Genomic DNA, 20,770 nt, shown 5'->3' on the forward strand with positions numbered 1-20,770 from the left:
GTGTGATCAAATATATGAAATCAATCTTTGCAAGATATGGAATTTCTCAAATTGTCTACAGTAACAATGGACCATGCTACAGCTGTAGAGAATTCCATAACTTTGCAGAAGAGTATGATTTTCAACATGTGACTTCAAGTCCTCTGCATCCACAGTGAAATGGTAAATCAGAGAAATGAGTTCACGTGATTAAACAGTTGTTGAAGAAAGCACTAGACAGTGGCTCAGATTCATATCCCGTTCTACTGAGTTACAGAGCTTTACCACTTGAACATGTGTCACCCGCTGACCTTCTGATGGAACATAGAGTAGAGAAGTGTGATGTGTAATCTATAGACTCAAAAGGGAATAGAGATGTTGAATGGAAACAAAAGTGTCTGCAATGGAGACAAAAAGTAAACTGTAACAAGTCAGCAAGAAGCTTTGGGCCATTAGCACAACATGATGTAGTGAGACTCAGATTCCCACACTTGGGACAAAATGGCTACTGTACTGGGGGAAGTAAATCCAAGATCCTACACCGTCAGAGCAGAGGACAATCAAATACTAAGGATGAATTGAAAGAGCCTGCTGAAAACGCAAGCGACACTGCAGGAACAGATAAATGCAGAAGATCCAGTCTGCACAGCAACAGAAGAAACACCACCAGTGCTGGAAAATAGTGGACCAGCAGAGCCAACACAAGTACCTGTGTTAAGAAGATCCACATATAATATCAAAACACCTGACAGACTGAATCTCTTAAAAAAAAAAGAACTGCACACTTTAAAAAGTTTGTGTTGCTGACATTGTCTTTATATTTGTTGAACTTTAAATTGAAATGAATACTGTATTAGTGTGTCACAATATTTGAGTAAACATCTTAAGGAAAGGGGATGTAATGATAGTGCTAGTGCTAATCATGATCACTCGAGGGAGTTTGGAGATAAGCAGTTGCATATTGAGTAGATTCAAAATGGATGCTTCCATGAGGTCTTTTCTGTGGGTGCTTTAACTAATATAGTTTTAAAAGAACCCAGGTTTCTTTATTACAATAAAAGAAACATCACATACTGTACATATTTACAGTACATGAAAGGCATTGATGTGCAGAGGGATCCAATGGGTCAAGTACATAGATCCTTGAAAGTCAGTAGGGTGGTAAAGAAAGCATATGGCATGCTTCCCTTCAATCAGCTGGAGAATTAAGTATAATTGTAAAGAGATCATGTTACAATTATATAAAACTTGTTCTGATTCTTATAGTTTCGTGTTCAGATCTTAGAAATTGACAAGACTGAAAAAAACTACCCACCCTCTTGTGTCCGTGCTATCCCTACTTGCAAGAGATATTGTGGTAAGAGCCACAATCCTGCATTCCTCCCTCTGCTGCATAGTAAATGTCAAACTCTTAATTAAATCAGGAAGCAGCGGAATATCATTGTAACTTGTTAAAGATTTACAAGCTAAAGGTGCTTGTGTTCCATTCTGTTTTTTCAGGGGCAGGGAGACAGGAGTAGAAGATAAATTGCAAAATAGGCTGTGGAAGGAACTGTGGCCTCAAATTCTTTTGTCAATTGCTCAGATAACCACACACGAACTAACAAAGTTCATAAGAATTTTAGAACTCTACATTTTGTGCCGATCCACATGTGCATATAAACATGGCCTTGACCATCAATATATTCAGTTAGAATTTGGATGCAGCCATACAAATTCACTTCCTTAGCAAAGAACAAACTTCTGGGAGAACTGAGCAGGTCAGGCAGCATAGGTGGAGGGAAATGGGCCATCAACATTCACTTTGACTGCTGTTTGACAGAGTTTTTCCAGCAGTGTGATTTCATGGAGAAATATTTCTTCATTCTTGTAATGTCTTGCACAAATTAGACATCACTCAACTAACTTTATAAATATAGATATATATATATAGATATAGATATAGATATAGATATATATAGATATATATCTATAGATCTAGATATCTATAGATCTATATCTATATCTATATCTATATCTATATCTATATCTATATCTATATCTATATCTATATCTATATATAGATATAGATCTATATCTATATATAGATATATAAACCTTTTGGATTTATTTTCACCCTGTTTGCTATAGCCACCTCATACCTTTTAGCTTTTCTAATTCCTTTCTTGAGATTCTTTTTTACATTCACGCATTTTTACATGCATTTTCTTTATTCCTTGTTTCTTATATTTATTGTAGGTCTCCCTTTTTTTAACAAACCAAATTTCCAATATCCCTTGACAACCATGGCTCTCTCAAACTTTTGACTCTGTCTTTTATCCTGACAGGAATGTAAAGATTTTGTACCCTCAAAATCTCACCTTTAAAAGACTTCAATTTCTTGACTACATCTTTCCCATAAATCAAATTGTCCCAATCCACTCCTCATAAATCCTTTCGCATCTCTTCAAATCTAGCTTTCCCACACTCAAAAACCACAATCTTGGGTCCTGACCTATCCCTTTCCATAATTACATTGAAGCTAATGGCACCATGATCACTGGATCCAAAGTGTTCCCCAACATATACCTCCGTCACCTTTTGTCTATCATAAGGCAAACAGAGAGCCGCCACTTTGTCCAGCACCTATCACAGAAACCTACAGCATCTGGCGGTCTCCCCTTCAAGTATTGACCAATCTTGAGCCTGCTTAGCTTCCAAGATCGGACAATCTCTGGCATATTCAGGCTATTAGGTGCTGTATGAGGGAAACCATGGATAAACTTGGTAATTGTAAGGTGATTAGTCTTGCATCAGTAGTAGGGAAATTATTGGAGAAAATTGTAAGTGATAGGAATTTTGTATGTTTGGAAAGGGGAGGATTGATTAAGAAATGCTGGCATGGCCATGTACAGGAGAAAACCTGTTTCTGATTTGGCTGATATATTTGAGGAGGTTGTAGTGATAGAGGGCTACCACCAGGAGAAGTCAGAGATGGAGTGTGTAGCATCTGGGCAATGTGGCATCTTTAGATTCAAGATGGATGCCTTCCCATGAGGTCTGCATGTGTGTTCTGTTTTTAGTTAATAAATCTTTTTGTTTTAAAAAGAACCAAAGTTTCTTTATTGTCATAAAAGAAACATCAAAGGTAACTGAGAAAATTGAAGGCTTAACAGTAGATGTGTTTGATGTGACAAGGTACCACTGTAGTCGGGTCAAAGAATAAGGCATAATGGATCCAAGGAATGTTGGAAAATTGGTGCTGAAAATTAGCTGGGTGATAGAATGCAAAGAACTGTGGTAGATGGCTGTTTTTCTGACAAGTTTTGCAAGTGTGACACTGCAGGGATCAATGCTGGAACCTTTATAGTTGTATATTTAAATAACTTGATGAGAATAATTGCATAAGTCTAGGAGCATATTACAGTGAGCTTAATGTTTAAAGGCTCTCCATTCTGATACTGTCCTGTGAACGGGATTTTCCAGCCTCCATTTTAATGTTCAGGATATCTGAAACCTCACTGATAGAAGTCTTTTTCCACCATGCACATTGAAGCTACATGCTACAATCTTCTGCTTCATTGCTATTTACAAATAAATGGTAGCAATTCTCATTACAAGCCTTGACTAGGGCCAAAAATAATTTGAAGAAATCAACACAGAAAATTGATTTTCCCCACCTCCATAATCCTGTCTGTGGCTGCCATGTACAGTGACCTTTTGATATGATGCTCTTAGAACATAGGTCACTACAGCACAGTATAGGGTCTTCAGCCCTTGATGTTGTGTTGATCCCATATATTCCTTCATTTAAAAAAAAATATTCCATACTCCATAACCCTCTATTTTCCTTCATCCATGTGTCTGTCTAAGTGTCTCTGAAATGCCCCCAGTGTTTCAGCCTCCTCCACCATTCCTGGCAAGGCATTCCAGGCTCCCATAACTGTGTTTATATATTTTTTTATAAACCTAACCCCTGAAGTCTCCCCTAAACAACTTCCCTCCCTTAACTTTGTACATGTGTCTTCTGGTGTTTCCTTATCCTGACCTGGGAAATGTTCTGGCTGTCCACCCTACCTAATCCTCTCTTAATCTTGTAGACCTCTATCAAGTCTCCTCTTCTCCTTCTACATTCCAAAGAGAAAAATCCTATCCCTGCTATCCTTGCCTCATAAGACTTGTTTCCCAATCCATGCAACATCCTGGTAAATCTCTCTGCACCCTCTCCATAGCTTCCACATCCATCCTATGCTTAGATAACCAGAACTGAACACCACACTCTTAAGTGTGGTCTCACCAGAGATTTGTAGAGTTGCAACATGACCTCTCTTCTCCTGAACTCAATTCCCCTGTTAATGAAGCCCAGCATCCCATTGACTCTTCCTTGTGATCAGAATGTCATTGACTGAACGTGCTCATCAGCCCATGATATACAATATGTTCTAAATTAAACTAAAACACACCTCCGGAAGTCACCTACCAGCCTCTGTATAAAATACTTTCCCTGCACTTCTATTTTAAAGTCCCTCACCATGCATGCATGTCCTTTGAAATGTCACAATTTTACCTTGTTGAGGGTGGGGAATGATTGAACTTCCACACTTCTCACTTTATAATCTGCCCTCAGTCTTTGATGCTTCAGAGAAAACCACCCAAGTATGTCCCAATCTTCCCACGAATCACACCCTTTAATCCAGGCAACATGCTGGTAAACCTTTTCTGTACCACTTCCAAAGCCTCCACATCATTCCTGTAATAGGACAGCCAAAAATGCACACTATGCTCCAAGTGTAGCCTATCCAGCATAACCTCTTACTCTTGTATTCAAGACAAGCAAGACATCTGCCTTATTTATCAACCTATCTACTTGTATGGCCACTTTCAAGGAGCATGGACTTCCAGATTCCTCGGCATAACAGTGCTTTTAAGAGTCCTGCTGTTCACAGTTGGAACTTTTCATGCTATTTTCAATGGGAATAACATAGATCCCTTTTCTGAGTCTGATGTTCTTCCTAAGTGTTTTTGGGAAGCTTTGATTTTTGTAGAAATTAATTTCTACAACACCCAAAACTTGTTCAATATTGAGTTTCTCTGGCATTGTGTTTTTTTTTTTACTCCAATCAATGCACAAAAAAACATATGAATTCATTTTCTTGGCATTGATCACTTTTGGTACTAACAGCATTGCTTCTGTGATTTTCAACTATAAATAATGTGTTAAATGTTGTACAGATCATTTAAGCTTGTGTATGCTTACAGCACTGCTCACTGCTAAAGCAGTCTTCACTCGCACTCAAGTATCAAATTCACAGATTTTGATAACAGAAATCCCTTTGAAATATACCTTATTAGAGAATAAACTCAGCATTTTGGAAGGATGCTGATGTACACATAGATCCTGTGCTATTCGTTGTTTTTTTTTTAAACTGACTGTGCTCTCCACTAAGCTTTGTAAGTACCTCATTGTTGCCTTGTCTGTTTGCAGTTCTCCCAGCTGAGAAGTCCCTCCAGATTCCTGGACAACCCATAACTCTCTCCACATGCCGTTGATGACATTTATCCAGATTGCACATGGATCTGAGTGAACTAGAAGTTGCGGTAAGTCAGACAACTTTAACCGCAGAGGTGTAAATGGATTTTGCACATTGTTGCATTATTCTTTTGACTGTGTTGTGAGCAGCTGGATGCTACTTAAAGATTGTGATGTTTTGGATAATGAAAGATTTTCATTTTCATGTGATGGTTCTTGTTACACCAGCGCAAGTTTCTTCAATTCGAACTTTTGGAATTATTTAGAAGAGTTAGATTGTAATGTGATTGATTATTTATTGATATCTGTCATAGTGAAACAACTGTATTGCTTGTTTTTTTCTGTTTAATTTAAATTTGTTTTTGTGGCTGTTAAAGGGATTAATGATATTGAAAAAAATCTGATACGTGCTCAATTAAAATGCAAAGTAATTCATCTTGATAATTTAAGATGTTATAATTTAAAATGCTTCTTGACATTTATGTTGGGCTTCTTTGTGCATTAATTTCCTGTGAGTGCAAGTTAATACCAATTCAGATTTTTGCTTTCACTGAGTTTCTAGTTAAAATTTCTATGGAATGTTTTTGTTGCTTATTGTTTCAACTTTGGCAATTCCACATGCTTCGCTTTTAGTTAAACTCTCTAGATGACAAAATTTTACAATATCCATCTTTGTGATTGATGGGTTCAGTATTCAGTTGTATTTAAGCTTGTTTTATTTGTGGCTAGGATTGACTTAACATTTTCTTGATAATTTGCTAATTGTCTCATAGTGAAATGGCACAAAAGGATTTAATGAATGGCGAACTCCAGTAACTGTTCCTTGACATGACAACATTATGTTTCCATTAAATCTTAAATTTGACACATTATCTTCCAAACTAGGCACCTACCTCCCAAGAGAATTGGCAGTCACTTCATAATCAGAGCCAAAATGAAACTGTATTTCTTGCCAAAATACAAGTGAATTGTCCATTGGATAACATCCAATCAGTTGGCAACCTAGTAAAATAATTCCAGTATATTTTTTAAAATCCAAATGATGAAAAAAAAAACAATCATTACACTTGTGACTGAAGGCACTGGAGACTGAAAACTAATAAATGTATAAAGCTCCATTCAACAAGAAAGCATTTGCTCTGGAGACCTAGGCAGAATCCAAAACTCAAAATACATTGGACGTTTATACTCTTAAGAACAGCAAATGAATAGTTAAATTTTCTAGACATGCATCTCCATATAATTAAAAACATCTCTGCCTATTCACCACATAATGAGAGTGGAATTCAATTAACACAGTGCATTATCTTTCAGTTGGTTATTCAGATTAAATGTTTTCCACCCATTTTGTAAATAGTAAGACTGGTTTTAATGTCCATGGGTTCATTTTTAAACTAATAACATTGTTAATTAATTTGTAACCCTCGGTAACCTGTACAGAACATGCCCAGCACAGAAACAGGTCATCAGCCCATGATTTCTGTGCCTAAATTAAATTAAAACACTGCTTGCATGTGTTGTAAATCTCTCTATTTTCTGTATATTTGTGTGTTTATGTATTCATAGTTGTATGTATTCATGTGCAGAAGTTATAGTAGAGGCGTTTTTGGTGATAATTTACCAAAATTCTCTATACTCGAGGCAGGTCCTGGTGGATTAAAAGCTGGTGAATGTCACACCACTATTTAAAATGAAGTAGGCAAAAGACAGGGAACTATAGGCCAGTTAGTTTAATATCTGGGGTTGGGAAAATGCTTGAAGCTATCATTAAAGAAGAAATAGCAAGTCGACTAGAGTGAAATGGATCCATCAGGCATATTCAGCATGGATTCAGAAAAGGCAAGTCCTGTTTGACGAACTTACTGGAGTTCTTTCAGGATATAATAAGCATGATAAATAGAAGGGAGCAGACGGATATTCTTGAATTTGTAGAAGGTGTTCAATAATGTGTTGAATAAAAGTCTTGTACATAAGATAATATGCATGGAGTTGGGGTGATGAATTCACATGGATAGAGAATTAATTAACCAATAGAAACCAGAGTTAGGATGCAGGAGTGTTTTTCTGGTTGGCCATCAGTGGTGAGGGAGGTGTGCATGGGTAAATGCTAGACTCACAACTGTTCATGATATACATTAATGATCTGGAAGAGGAGACAGAGTATAGTGTCTCTAAGTTTGCTGATGAATGGAAAAACCAATTGTGCAGAAGATGTGGAGAGTCAGCAGAGAGGTATGGACAGGTGAAGTGAGTGGGAAAGAGAATAGCAGATGGAGCACCATGTTGCTAAATGTGAGGTTATCCATTTTAAAAGGAAAAATAGAAGATCAGATTATTATTTCAATAGCAAATGATTGCAGCATGCTGCTGTGCAGAATGACTTGGGAGCACTTGAATGGAATGGTGGCCTTCATTGCTAGAGGGATTGAATTTAAGAGCAGAGACGTTGTGCTGCAACTGTGCAAGGTACTGGTGAGGCCACATCTGGAGTACCGCGACCAGTTCTGGTCTCCTTGCGTGAGGAAGGATGTACTAGCTTTGGAGGCGGTGCAGAGGAGGTTCACCAGGTTAATTCCAGAGATGAGGGTGGTAGCCTATGAGGAGAGATTGAGTTGTCTGGGTCTAGACTTGCTGGAATTTAGAAGAATGCTAGAGGATCTGATAGAAGCATATAAAATTATGAAAAGCATAGATAAGATAGAGGTAGGTAAGTTGCCCCATTAGTGGGGGAGACTAGAACTAGGGAACATACAGTAGTCTTAAGATCCAGGGTAGTCAGATGGAGATGAGGAGGAACTGGTGGGTGAATCTGTGGAATTTACTACCCATAGAAGGAGTTGTGGGGGGGGGGGGTGGGGGGCTACCTCAGTAAATATTTCAGACAAGATTGGATTGATTTTTGCGTAATAGGGGATTAAAGGATATGGGAAAAAGGCAGGTAGGTTGAGATAGCGGAGCAGGCCTGACTGGCCATATGGCCTTGCTCCTATTTCTTGTGTATTTCTAGAACAGTGGTTAGTAAGGTGGTATGTGAGTGGAATGAATAAGTTTGAAAACCACTGTTTTTATCGTACCTAATTGACTCATTATGTGCATGGTTTCATAGCTCCAAAGGAAATGGGCCAATAACAATGTTTCTCAAGCAAAATATTTCAGTAACATTTGGGTCTAGAGCAGTAATTCTCAACCTTCTCTTCCCACCCACGTACCTCCTAAAGTATCCCTTACTAATCAGAGCCCCTATGGCATTGAGATTACTTAGGTGGTATGTGAGTGAGAAGAAAATGTTTGAAAACCACTCATCTTGAAGCATCATAAACACTGCTTGTACCTGCTTCCACCACTAACCTTGTTCCAGATATCTATCACTTAAAAAAAAAAACCCAACTTGCACCAGACATTTCCTTAAACTTTCTCCCCTCACTTTAAATATATGTACTCCTATATATTTTGACTCCTGGGGGAAAAATTCTGAAAATGTACCCTATTTGGGCCTCGCATTGTATAAATTTCTACCAGGTCTCTTAGCCTATGACGCTGCAGAGAAAACAACTCAAATTTGTCCTTGTAGCTCATGCCCCTCTAATCCAGGTCACCTGGTAAATCTCTTCTGAACTCTTTCCATCACCTTGACTTCTTTGTCATGGGGTGACCAGAATTGCACACAATACTCCAAATGCAGCTTAACCAAAGATTGATCATTTGTATGATTTTCAACTATTCTGATAATACATTCATAACACCTTGTACAAAGCTCCCAAAATAGCTGTTTTCTGAACCCACGGTGAAATGAGTTTGGAATTGCTGTTGAGTATTTGCTACTTGCTACTGTTGTCCATTGATTTATGGTTTTAGTTTTCTTAAATATAGAAAACAAATTATTTTTGATTTTTCTCAATTGGATCCAGAATGTCAGCCAGCCATTGTGCTAATATTCCATTCAGTTTAAGTCATTTGTCATATTTGGGAAACCATTTTAATGTGAGCAATCAATTTCAGATTTCTCTTCCCATGTTTTCTGGCTGCAGGAGCCATTGATAATCAGTGTCCTTTTTATACAGATCAAATTTGAACACAATCATAATTGTTTGCTTGTGTAAGCTGAAAGGTTAGGTAATGTTCATAATGTAAAATATAATGGCCCCATCTGACAGTGATCATGTTTGGATAATGGGTGGAGGCGTGTAAATTTTGTGCATGATACAATATAGCAAATGAGTTTTATCTACTTTTGAACATGCTATGAACCAGTGGTTGAATGTCAACCAGCATTGAAGGATAGAGTTGGTGAGGTTCAATGTCATATTAAACAATAGTATCCTTTGTAAATAACATACATCCAACTTTGTGACTTGCGTTGACTAGATATGGATAAACTGTGGGGAGGGGGGAGGGAGGAAAGAGTTTTCTATTTATCATCAAATTTAAGAATTGCACTTTGTTCAACAGAGTAAATTAAAGCTATATTGTGTTCTTTATTCTCATATTTTCATTCTTATTTATGCTTCCCAAATTTCCATTATTTATACCTGTGGATCCATATTATATGTACTTGAAACCTCTTCAAAGTGTTGCATTATGTTAATGATTGTATTGCTGGTTTTGGTATTTGAGGCTTGGGTGAAAATGATTTGAGTTTGCATCCTTTGCTCATTTTGTAATTTTATTTGTACTGCTGTTAGAAAAAGGAAAATGGCTTTACTACAGTTAAATCTGTACCTCATTGCATGCACCATGCTAACTACATAAAGATGTAACCAAATTGTACAAGCAGTTCCTAAGTGCTTCCTGCTTTTATATCATTACTTCCTACCTTCTTTGTTGGGTAAGTGCTTATTCTTTTTTATTGGTGTTCATTTATTATGATTTGTTGGAATAATTACAGTTATTTGAACAATACTTTTCAGTTCTTGTGTGGCATTGTGCAAATACTGTAGTTATTAAAAGCCATCACAAATTCTAAAGCTGAAAATTATTTCTGGATGAGCAAAGAGTATGTCCTTGTTTTTTTTCTCTCCTGATGCAGAATGGATTGAAATGTCACTGCTTATAATGGGGTCTGCCATTGATCTTTTATGCTATTTGATCAAATAATTTATTTTGGTCATTTTAATTTCTGGATACCATTGTATGGGTTTCCTTGGTGAGAGTAATCTCCAAAAGTTTGGAACGTGCCTGTGCATAATAATTTCATAGAATCTTAATGGTAGGAAGACTAGCAACATGGAGCTGGGTGCAATAATATTTGGGGACATATAATTTTAGAAGTTATCTAAATTTCATTCGATTTAAATTTGCATTAATCAGAAATGATTTTTATATTGAATTTAACAGATGATCAAGTGCAATAAATATCCATTAAGCCCTTTAGGAATGGGCAATAACATTGAATACAAAGAGTATAAATGCCAACCATCTAAACAGTGCATAGAAAATAGAATATATGAAATGAATGCATATAAAAAATATTTTTATTATTTCAAAATGTTCATGAAGTAAAGAGGCTTACAATCATTTGTCAATCTTTAGTAATTCTCTGTTGCTCTGTTTTGCTGGGTTTGTGGTGCCTGAATTTTGTCAGAGGATTTTCACCTTCTTGATCTTGCAGTTTTGTTCCATGTAGAATGCCTTAAATTGCATGACGTGTTTTGATTTGGATTTGGAGGGCATGCACCTGAGATTGAACATGTGAGAAATTTAGATTCATGATCAATTTTTTTCCTGGTAAATTTGCAGTCTACCCTTTATTTCAGTAGAATGTAAGAGAAAATCCTATTTCCTGTTTATTATTAATCTTTCTTCACTGACTATTGTGGAATAGACATTGATGTTGATCTATGAAACGAAGATTAATAGTAATCCTTCAGTAACTTGGTGTTCGTGTTTGATTTTTGCACTGTTTGTACATTTGAATTGTTCAGTACAATGTCCAGGACTATCCTTTATTATCAACAACTCGCATACAAGCTTCCACAACAGATATCGAGATTACAAACACAATTTTCAAAATATATATTTTCTGCAGCCTCTGACTAGTGATGACCCTCATAATACTCCAATTGAATAATTTAAGTACACATAATAAGGTGCTCTGAATAGCATTAATATTAAGGAATAGTGACTGTGTTGTTCAGCATCCTACTTCATCAAAATGCATCATCCAGGCTTTTTCTGAGAACTGTTGCCTGCTTTTCTTCTATGGACTATGGACAGATTGGCTGGTGTGGAGAAGGATGTCCCAGGTCAATGTGGTCAGACTTACTTGGCAATGGTTCACAAGGAATAATGTCATGTTTGACCCAAAAATCAAATAGGCATTATGCTTTCTAGGGAGCCTCATGACAAAAGGTACCTCGTCAGATTTTTCTGTATGTATAATTTAAGGTGGTTTACAATTTACCCCAGGATAAATGATTTTCAATTTCACAGCTGTGAAGGCAAACAATTATGCAATTAAAACTTAATGTAATTAAATTTATAGGCACAAACCTTGCAGGCTGTGTGACACATGATGTTTATTGAATCTCTGATTCCAACAACTTCAAAAATATATTTTGCTTTTACAATGCTTGCCACTGTCAGCTATTGTTTATAAATTGTTTCCTATATATTTCTGGGAGATCAGGGATAGAATTTAAAATAGAGCATGGACCAAAAGGCTTTATGGTTTGTACAATTACGTTTGAGAAAGCCTTTCAAATGGATATATATCTTCTTAAACAGAACTAGACCTGTATTTGCTTTGCCACAAATTTTCTCCAATCTCAACAATGTTTGAGGAACCCAAACAATTAGCGTGATGGAGAATCAAATTAGATTGCAAATACAAAGGTGCAATGAAAAATATTCTCAGTTTTCCATTGCTATGCTATGGTCCTTCCCAAAAGCTAGACAGGATATTTAAAAAAAAAATCAAAATGTAGTTTATTTTAATCAAGAATGAACCTTTCAGATACTTGAAAGAGAATCAAACTTGACTAAAAAGTAAATTCCTTCTGTGGATTCAAATAAGTGGTTTTTCAGGTTGCATAGTTGGTATTTAATCCAGAAGACTTGAAAGCTCATCTTCTACCTGACATTGTAACGACAAGGCTTTGGCAGAATAGCTTTTTCATACCAGAATTTCAGCAAAACAAATAGATAATATGTAAATAGGCCTTGTCTCCAGTGCAGTGTCTTCTTAAAAAAAAACCTTTTTTCTTAATTAATGGACAATGATATCAGTGCATCACTTGCATTCCATCAGCAATAAGGAGGATTGGATGATCCTGGCTTTAGTGAGGAGACTGTCAGAGTTGACAGTTGGCAGAGTTGTACAGGAACAAACCCTATGGTTCACTATGTCTATTCCAACCATGATGCCAAATTAAACAAATCTTATTTGCTTGTAGATGATCCATATCACTCCATTATCTGTATATTGATGTACCTGACTAAATGCATTTTAAATATTGCTGTCACTGGTTGTGGAAATGGAGAAGAACCTGGGTAAAAAAATCTAGAAACACAAAACCGTTACAGCAGGGAAGATGGTTAAGTGCCCCATAATTTCCCAACATAACCTTTTGCTGTTACGTTGGGCAAACGTGGGCCGCCCAGCCATTTTTCCTGCTTGATGCACTGCTGTTCTTGTATTCCAGAACATTTTCCTGCTGAAAACTTGGCTAGTTTCTTTTTGAATGCCAGACACAAACCATTCACAGTTAAAATTATTTTACTTGGGGTCACTTTTATTGGTTCTTCTGCCATTCAGCTCTATTTTGTCCCCTGGTTCTTGACCCATTCAATTCAACCAGAGCTGGCCACTTCAATTTAATCTTAACTTAAAATGCAGTCAAATAAAGTCATTTATAAGAGGCTGGACTGATTCAGATAGCCAAAGCGAACGTCGAGGTTTGTGGAGGCATGCTTCTGTAAAACTTGCTTGTCGTATCACAAGGTTGTGCCTGCATTATTGTAAATCATTTGGATGTTTTACAGACTTAACTTGAATGTCATTGAATACTGCTGCACATTTCTCTAATTCTCCAAGTGCTTGTCCTTCAAGTACACGGAGGACTCAAATGGAAAATTATGATTATTGCAGTAAGTTCCCAGTTTTAATTGCTTCTCATTTTTCATTAGAAATCTATCAATGTGCATGTTGAAAAATTGTGCTTTGAAAAAAAAATAACAGGACTTGGGGGGGGAAAAAAAAGATGATTGGGATGCAAAATGATATAGATGATGAACTATTCATCCCCAGAGATCATTAGCCCATGAGGGTTCATTCCACTGCAAGCTGCCTGTGTAATAGGAAGTCTTCTATGAATGTATCAGTTGCCTTGGGCAAGGATGCTTTGTGGGTTTTGCAAGTCAATACAAGAAAGGCAGGGTAAATGAAGTGCATAAATTAAGGAATATCCAGAAATGACTGGCTCCAGTCTAAAATGATCAAAATCAATGTCTGATGCTAACATTCATTGCTGGCTTTTTATTTGGACAGTGATGAGCACTGATATCTAAAAGACAAATACAGATTTGGCATTCCTTCTTCATAACTCTGCCACATACATAGTTATATTGTGGATATGCTTTTCAAATAAAAGCATTTTAGTACTTAAGTATGTGAGGCAAAGTTCAAAGAAAAATTGGACATTTTTTGTTTGCAGAATTGAATTTAATATTTTAGAGTGAATAGAAAAAAATGTCATTAAATTACAGCAAATATCTATTTTGGACATCTCTTGAAATGCTGCCATTTATCAGTCCAAACATTATTTTACTCCAAATGCCAGATTTGCATTGAAGTGAAACAATGCACTGAGAGATTCCAGAAGTTATGCCCAAATAGAAAACGTATGAGCAAAAGATTGCAAATGAACTGAGGAGTAACTAAACAATTTGAAATGTCAGATGTGACATTGTACCCAGATATAGATGTGACATCCAAATCTAGAGATACAAAGGCCCAATTACTCTCCATAACAAATTGTAAAATAAGTTCTTGAATGAATTTCTCAGTGCACCAAATAGAGGAGGTAAGTATTTTGATCACTTCATGAAATGTGTTCAAATCTAGGATATGTGGTTACTGTTTTGGCTGTGTTTCTCCTGGTAGTTAAAAAAGGTAGCAATAGTCTGAAACATCTACTTGCATTAATATTAATAGCCCCTTATAATGAGTAGTCAAAGTCCATATCCCAGTAGAAGTTAGCAATGAGCATAGTCGTTTCATTCATTCATTACAGGACTTGTCTGCTTTTCATTTTGTTCTCCTTCCATGTTATGAGACTTGCTGGTTTCTTGAAGTTGGAAGCATGATTCCTAATCATATTTTTCACTCATTGACTAGTTGTGCTACATCTTCAATAATCTTCCCCTTTTGAAAAATGGATAAATACATTTTGTGCATGGGGAAACAGTGATATCTTCCTTCAGTATGGTGACCGGCTCTTCATTTCATGGCTTGAATCTTTGCTCCATGATGTGTCATTAGCCTGACCTCTGACATTCTCCCTCTCTTATTAATGACATAGTTGGCCACTTTCCAGAGAGGAACATGATATGAAACATGACTGTATTTTTAAATTCAGAAAATAGTCCTTAATGCTAGCATACTCCCATTAACAGTATCCCAATGAGCAAGAACATAATCAATGGTTTACATTACTCTTAGAAATTTTGTAGCAAGTAATTCTTATAAATCATATCAAATATACACAATTTAATTTTAGTTCTCACGTTACAATAATATTTGCATTGTCATGTACAACAAAACAACTCGTATTTAGTATCTGCAGAAAGTAAGAAAGTAATGCACTTGTAGAAATTCAAGTGGCCATAAGGTTGATTGGGAGTTGTGTCCAAGTTTGGCTCACGTGGAAAGAGAGGCAGAAGAGTTCGGGAAAGATCTTTAGATTGCTGAGTTGGGCTGAGATTGGATCATTCACAGATGGTGGTGAAGGGTTTTGGAGATGTGGGATGCAACCCAGGTTCATATCTGCTACTGTCTATAAGGAATTTATACAGTCCCATATGCCCACATGGGTTTCCTCCTACTCTGGTTTCCCCACGTTTCAAAGACGTACAGGGTTAGGTTAATTCATCAAGAGTGCATTCAGACAGTGAGGGCTCATGGGCTAGAAGACCCTGTTACTGTGCTGTATATCTAATTAACAAACAATGCTCACACAAAACAAAATGACGTCCAGAGTTGATCAGTAAAGGCAGTGTTTGGTAAATGTGTATTAGTGAAGAGGGTACTTGAGTTCATGGCTTTCTTCAAGATGAAGAGTGCAAAACTAATGAATCTTTAGTGTTTCTGGGTTTTTTTTCTGTTTTATTTTCGAGGACAAGGGCTGTTACAAACCAATATAAATCTTTTGATTTGGGTCTTGTTATAATGTATAGAAACAGTTCTGAAATTACTATCCAATTTGTCCTTTAAACTTTGTATGAGTTGTATTCCATGACTGTAATTCCAAGATGGACAGAAAGCATGAACTTAACATTATCCATGTTTTCCCCCCCCCCCCAAATAAAACATAAATTTGTTCAAGGTGATATAAATAAAAATCTGTATGTTTGCATAAATCATGTGACATCTTGTGGTTAATACAGAGTTAGCAGTTGCGTTAGTCAAATTTCCTTAATTTAATTTCACAATGCCTGATCCTAAATTATATTTGCAGTTTTTTTCTTTTTACACTATTTTTGAACCTTGTATCGAGGTGTGTTATGTCGCTGAAGATGCAGAATGAACAATTGAAACAGAACATTCTGGATATGGTTTTAACTTTGAAGTGGATTTCTTTCATATTGGACATTTTACCCTATTGCTTTTTTTTAAATTTCTTTCCTTTCCTAAGTTCCTTTTGAGTTGATTGGAGATTTGTTATCCTAACTTTACTTGGCTGCCAGCCAGATCACAGTTCATTGAATCTCATTAATTTTTGTTGTAAAGTTTAGAGTACCATTTATTTTAGGATCTTTGTGCCAATTATATTTTTCACCTTCTTGGCAACCAGTCTTCCCAGCTACCAGTTCAAAAATTCTACTTCTCAAGATTTACATAGTATGTTTCCTTTTGAATATCTTCCCTTCCCATTTATTGTATTGTTCCAGTTTTCCTATCAATTTGGTGTTGAGCAATCCAAGTACTCCTCTTCCTTGCTTCTACCCATCCTTAGTTCTCATACCTTGATTTATCAATTTCACTTTGGGTCCATTCCAGTTCCACCACACTCTCTCCTCACCACCCCCCATATGCCATCCTCTCTACTTGCATGTATTTTTTGCTCTCCTTGTTCAGTGTCCTGTCCATTTAAAAAAAATATTGTATTGAGGGAGACTTTGCCTCTTTGCATCTATATCATCTGTCATCAGCTCTTTTCCCCCATTTATTTCCATGTGACCCATTTTCCTTGGTCAAAGTCCTGTGTCGTCCTCTCCATTTCCCTGAACCATTCTTTCAATTTCTATGTACTACCCTTTCTAGTTTTGGATACCACTCTCATCATTTCCATTTATTATCTTCCCCATTCTAGTCCTTTTCAATTCTGTCTACTGTTGATAAGTTACTGGACATGGGGAATGATGCATGTTATTAGCATGGATCATCTAAAATTTTTGAGTATAGTTATCTCAGGCACCCAAAACATTCTTTCACCACATTGGAGCATGTCTCTTGATACACAAGTATTGATTGAGAAATGTGACCAGAACAGTCAGTATGGATTGTTCCCTGATCTCACCATTGGGATTTTGCTGTAATCTAAATGTCATGGTCATGATGGGCCAAATCTTCAAGTCTAGATTGTCTTGGGTTTTTGATGCCCATTTTGTGTTCATCAATATTGTTTGTGACTCCTTGTTGGGTGATTAATTTTAAATACTTTTTTTTAAATTACTCCTCTGGAGATGTGTATTTCTAAGTATTTACCATGAATATGTTGAACCCTCATTCTCAAGGCTCCCTTCACCCCTGGGGAGCAGTAGCACATTTAATTAAAAGCTCTTTTTTCCCTTCTCATCTCACAACATAATGTTTTTTTATGTAGTTCGTAGGAAAGAAGTACAGAAGGAACCAAGACCTAACTGCTTCTCAAGGAATGGGGCCCATAAACTTTGAGCTGAGTACTCTAGGGGAGGGGTGGGTGTCATTGCTGGGGAAAAAGGTTGAGAATGGCTGAGAGCTCAATGCTCCAAAAATCATAATTGCACAAATGTTTGGGCTCTGTTCTATTATTTCCTGGATTGAGGAATAAATTGTTTTTTTAAATGATACAACACATTGGGAGGTGAATGGAACTGAGAACTTGTTCCTTTGTTTCAGCTTTGATCCAGCAACAATGCAGTATTTCCACAAGAGATATATGCATCTCTCTATGAAGTGCACATATTTATTTTACTAACAGCAAAAGCTTGCGTGTTAAATGTTTGTTAGAACAATGAGCATGATGAGGGGTTAAATGATGGATAATAATCAACAGCATCTTCCATTAGCTGAGTTTCTTACCCTTTGTACCTAATTGCAGGCTTTTATCATAACTTGTGCCTGGACTTGTCAGATCTCATTGAATGTGGGGTCACTTTGCTCATCACCTACAGTTGTTCACACATTGTCCAGGTTGTGGAAGACTGATCTATCCAGCACAGATCAGATATTAGCAGAGTGGCCCAGTAGGATCTCCCAACGGTTAACTAAAGGATCATTGCTCTTAAACGCTCTATCTCAGCTTTGCCAGCTGTGAAAGATGTGAAACACTGACAATAGACAATAGGAGCTGGAGTAGGCCCTTCGGCCTGTCGACCCAGCACCACCATTTTACAGATCATGGCTGATCACTACCATCAGTACCCCTTTCCAGCCTTATCCCCATAACCCTTAACTATCGATAATGAAGTAATTTTAAAGAATTGAAACATTCTAAACACTTGAAACATTTAAAACAAATTAATATTGTTCAAAACCAGAATACTTAGAAGGTTAGTCACTTATTTTCTGCCTTGCATTTTTATCTCTGCAATCCTACAGTCCCCATTGAAATCAAGATTTGCAAATCTTTCCCAGATCTGCCCTAGCATAGGATCCAAATGACAATTTCTCAGTGCAGATGCTGGGGAATCTTAAAAAATTCATGTTGCCACTGAACTCCATCACTATCTTGTGATGTAAGATACTGCAAATGCTATAGTCTTGAGTTAACAATGAGATGCTGGATGAACTTAGTGAGTCAGGCGGAAAGGACCTATTACTGTGCTGTATATCTAAATGAAGGGATAATAAGATACGAGACAGATGATGATTTGCCAGAATATAAATGAGGTTGATAGCATGAACCTCTAAATTCAAGGTCTGTTATTTTCCTGCTGTTATCAGACACTTGAATGGATCTCTCATTACATAAGGCTATGTCAGTATGGCAGTGGGTTGGGGAATTGAAGTGGTTGGCCATGTATTAGGATAGAATTACTATACAACAGCCATTGTCAATGGGGGTCTTACCATCATCCACCACCCCCCCCCCCAACTGCGGGAGGTACTGAGTGAAGTTAGAAAATATTTTTCACTTTTTTTAATGGAGGTGGTAGAAGAGAAGTATGGAAGAAACCAACTAAACAACTGCTTCACAGGGATGAGGGTTCATAAGCTTTGAGCAGAGTTCTAAGTGGTCCATAGCCAAAAAATAATGGTTGAGAATGGCTGGTGTAAAGAGTACTTGACGGACTTGATGGGTGTTTTATGGCTGTGATTCTGACTACCCTGTAGCTGCTAATTCAATGGAGTGCCTTGAATATAACAACAGCTCCTCATTTCTTATTGGTACTATTTATATTTTCTGCATTTGTCTCTGACATTGTCTGACACCATGTTTGTGGCCCCAAGGCCAAATATAAATGGAAGAGCGGTTACTTTCATTCACAATATATTGAATATACATAATCTGTTTATGGCTGAACTCACCTAATTGGATCAGTGCAGTTATGTTTGGATATTAATACAAAATAAAAGAAGTACTGTGCTCATCACCTCATTGACATAAAGTGAGTATTAACAGTTTTTATAGAGTCTAATGTCTTGAGGACAGGCAAGTTCCTTTTATAATTCTCCATTGGTAGATTGATTCCATTAGGGCTTTGATGTTTAATTTGTCAGTCTTTTTTCTTGTTCCTGCTTGCCAGAGAGGCAGCCTTTAAAGGACCTCCCAGCTTGAAGGTTCTGTCTTGACAGCAGCCATGCAGATAAGCAATTAATTATGTTAGAGTAGGCTCGGGTGAGGATGCAACATTCATTATTATATTTATCACAGCTCAATTTCGTATCTCCTTTTAAAAACATGCTGCAGCTCCACTCAAGACAGCTACGTTTAAAATGAGCAATTGCTTTCAGTGATGCTGATAGTTTGTGTTCCAACTGTTGCTCTTTGCCCGCATTAGTATGATAACTATTTTCGTGCTCTGAGGGCACTGGGTGCATAAATCCGGGATCGAGAGTTGCAGAGGGCGAGAGAATAAAGAGGAGCTGGATAATGTTTGGCATAGTTTTTTTTTAAATCAAATGATGGTAGAAGTGAGATGTACCGAGGAGATAAGTGATAATTCAAAATAACTATTAACCAAACAGTTGGCAGCCCCTGAAGTTGGTTAATTTATCAGACCCTGACAATTTTAATTCTCCCCTCCCAACACTGGCAAAATGTGACATCAATATAAAAATTGAGTCGGCTGTTATTCCTAAATTGTAATAGTGACCGTTCAGTAAGAGGGGTTCCCAAGATCGTGGAAGATGCTATGTGAAAGCAAGTCTTTCTTTCTCACAGACTTTGCCAACTTAACCTTTCAAATAATAAAACATAGTAACTGGAGATGAGTCTGTTATTTAAAATTAGTACTGATGAATAAGGTTGGAAGAAATTTACAAAAGACTGTTAGAGCATGTAATAATCCACAACAGTCGCTGAGGCAGAAACCACTGCAGCATTAACAAATTATATTGAATAAATATTTAAGACTGAGGAAAGAACAAGGTGATACAGAGCAAGGCTTTGAAATGAAGTTTGTGTGCTCTTGAATTTAGCACAGATGAAATGGACACAATGTTGCTACCTTGTTCATGGGATTTATAAACATCTTGACATACTCGCCCATTCAAATGTTGTGCTTTCTTCATTTGGAATATGGTGCAATTGAATGGAAATGGGCTTCAGTGTAACATATGACTGGAATGAAATGTACAGCAAATGATTGGTGGACTTTTCCAATTTCATGAGAATATTTATCTCCAAATCACTTATGAAT

The 20,770-nt window shown here is 36.9% G+C and overlaps 1 long non-coding RNA gene across 1 annotated transcript in view; it reads left to right on the forward strand.

Moving 5' to 3' along the window:
* The window catches only part of LOC138737605 (uncharacterized), a 256,588-nt gene that overhangs the window by 136,855 nt on the left and 98,963 nt on the right, over positions 1-20,770 (forward strand). The window contains exon 2 of the long non-coding RNA XR_011341057.1: positions 5,444-5,556. This is a non-coding gene — a long non-coding RNA (uncharacterized lncRNA). The remainder of the gene's footprint in view (positions 1-5,443; positions 5,557-20,770) is intronic.

This window comes from Narcine bancroftii, chromosome 6, assembly GCF_036971445.1.
Source record: "Narcine bancroftii isolate sNarBan1 chromosome 6, sNarBan1.hap1, whole genome shotgun sequence".
In the NCBI taxonomy this organism is placed as follows: Eukaryota; Metazoa; Chordata; class Chondrichthyes; order Torpediniformes; family Narcinidae; genus Narcine; species Narcine bancroftii.